At 40.8% G+C, this 2,910-nt stretch overlaps 1 long non-coding RNA gene across 1 annotated transcript; it reads left to right on the plus strand.

Moving 5' to 3' along the window:
- Positions 1-2,311: 2,311 nt before the first annotated feature.
- On the plus strand, positions 2,312-2,709 carry LOC145419784 (uncharacterized). The gene is made up of 2 exons (XR_013901123.1): positions 2,312-2,450; positions 2,537-2,709. It is a non-coding gene; the product is annotated as an uncharacterized LOC145419784 (long non-coding RNA).
- The last annotated feature ends 201 nt before the right edge of the window (positions 2,710-2,910 follow it).

Consider the following 2,910-nt stretch of genomic DNA (forward strand, 5'->3'; position numbering starts at 1 on the left):
GCTTAAGTTTCTGATTTTTATTAAATTTGAAAAAAAAATTTAAGAGTAGTATTTAGCACCTCTTGTCATTATGAGTTGTTGAAAGTAGTCTGATGGTAAAAATGTCACTACCTTCTTAGGTGACCAATCTTTTCATAGTGTTTCAGTGTTTTCTGTACCATTATTAGAATATTATTATTGCAGCATAAATATCACAACAATTTTAAACTGAATTTGGAAATTTGTTGTAATGTCATTCAGTAAAGTCGATTATTCTTATCAAAGTCAGTGAGACTCTACTGACCACTGACTTTGATAAGCTGCTAGATTTGAGTACAGTTCATGGCTGAGTGATACTTCATAGCTCAACTTGAGGACTCTCTCAGGTACATATCATTCCATCCTTCCTGATTATCCAGATATCCACTGTTCCTTCCCAGCATCATGATCAATCTGCTGCCTTGACAAGTCACGAGCAACTGAAAAATCAAAGAGCTGTCAGTTTTTTTTCCTCAAGTGCTTATTATTTCTCCAGGTTTATAATTCCTTATTATATCCTGCAGTTCCCATCCTCCAGTTGATATTTTGTCAACCCCCTCCTCTTGCTTCCCAATGTTGTTTTGGGTCTGAGGTTCAGAATTTGGCATTTCACTCCCGCTGAGAGATTAATTAGCCATCTACCTCTGAGATTGGTGTGGGTGCAACATGCCATCCTTCAGTTTTTCTTGTCATCACCCTCTCTCTCTCTTACAGAAACACACACACACACACACACACACACACACACACACACACACACACACACACACACACACACACACACACACAGTATTTTAATTTCTTCTTGTCTATTTTGTACTTTGTCTCATTTTTGTCCTTCCACTCTCACACTCATTGCTCCATTTGGTATTCTCACGAGAAACTGCAGCAATGATGACAGACTAGTTTCACACTCTGGAATAAATCAGATTGGTTCTATCTTTGCATTTAGATCGAAAACGAAATGTGATAGGTTTCTACTTGACGCACTGAAGGCAGGCTGTGTTACTGAACAGTTTATTGGTATTCAAACCAAGAACCTACCTGCAAGCTGTACATGCTGTATGTACAAAGGATGTAAAGCAGGTAGGTCACCGGAAACAAAAGCTTAAGCCTTTGTTGATAAAAGGATCAAGCTCTGCTGGAGGACAAGTGCAAGAAGGATTAAGCAGGAATTGCCGTGTTGTTTGACACATTAAAAAAAAATCTTTGAGCTCAGATTGGTGCCACATGAACAAAGCTAAAGGAAAGACCTTAAAAACTATGTGTATTGTCCCCCCGTTTTACCATAAATGGAAGATAGATGACAGACCCTTAGGATGAAAGCACATAAATCACCAAAAAAATACAGCTATTCATAATTTTGTTCTCTTGGAGAAATGAAGCTGCAGAAGCTCCCTGGTCTTTCTCACTCTCCCTATAACTAACAGCACTCTATTTTAAACTTTCATGTCCTTCCAGAGTGAGTCCAAAGCTGAGTAAATGCTGTGGGAGGAGGTCTTGTCAGGCTTAGTTAAATAAAAACTGTGGTAAGAGAGAAGTAAGGAACCCACCATCAGTTCAGTTGATTTTTTTTTGTGTGTGTGTATTTTACACTATATTTGGTTAACAGTTCTTGTAGATGTTTATGAATGTGTTTCAGGCTTACAGGATAACCACTTGAATTCTGCACAAATTTCGATATTTACTCACAACCCCAAATTAGATCCTGTAAGAAGAAAGAGCGAGTAAATGAAGAGAAAAGGTTGCAGAAGAGTTTGTTGTACAGTTAAAAATACATAAACTTGCCTCCTCGTCCTCCTTCAATGAGTAAAATGAACGGAAAAAAATAGCTGTATGGGAAAAAACCCCATTACGTGCTTATGTGTTTTTCAAAGCTTCTAAGTCGTTCATTTTGCATGAAGTGCATGCAAAAAGTTGAAATATTGATGCTTCTACAGTGACTGTAGCTACTAGGTTTCTATTTTCATTCAACAGAATCTTTAGGTTCAACACATTTCCAGGCAAGCTCTCTGTCAGGGTCCTGGGTCTGAGCGACCCAGGATCCCTGAGCAGTTATGTATTGTATTATTATTATTATTATTATTATTATTATTATTATTATTATTATTATTATTATTATTATTGTTATTATTATATGTATTTTGGTGTTGCTGCTGCTCTTCTCCATGCTTGTAGATGTGTGTGTGTGTGTGTGTGTGTGTGTGTGTGTGTGTGTGTGTGTGTGTGTGTGTGTGTGTGTGTGTGTGTACGTCTGCGGGTATGCTTGGAGGATGGAGCTCAGCCACCTGCAGGCCTGAGGGGTGTGGCCCTGTGGAAGGACTGGCCACACCCGAAGCCACACACCTGCCGCTGATCAGGGCTCGTCGGGGGAGCTACTTAGGAGAGTCTTGGAGCTCCCACCGACGCGGGATCATTGCATGAGACTCCACGTTAGTCGTCCTGTTATTGAGTTAGTGTGTGTGTGCATGCCCGCAGTTGTATGTGTCCTGACGGCTGCGTCTTATGTTTCCCGCAGGAGCAGCGTGGAAGACACGAGAGCAGCGAGCACCGGGGGGTGCTGACACGGGAGCGGAGAGAGCACAGAAACACGGACTATTCACGGGGAGACACGACACTGGAGTCTGGGAGAACACGGGGATTTATTGTTACGTTGTTTCACTTTGTAAATAAACACTGTCTATACATAGAGCACCGCGCCTGGGTCCTCCTTCCCCACTCCTTCCACGGTGTGCCATGCCACACCGTGACACTCTCATATGATGTAGAACTTATAGATGATTAAAAAGGCCGTCTTTGATTTATTTACAGAGAACACACTTATTAAGAAGTTGAGGAATATGTTGTAGGATGTTCTGAAGGACAGCTGTCAGGAAGTCAAAACATTTGATA

This window comes from Astatotilapia calliptera, chromosome 13, assembly GCF_964374335.1.
Source record: "Astatotilapia calliptera chromosome 13, fAstCal68.1, whole genome shotgun sequence".
NCBI lineage: Eukaryota > Metazoa > Chordata > Actinopteri > Cichliformes > Cichlidae > Astatotilapia > Astatotilapia calliptera.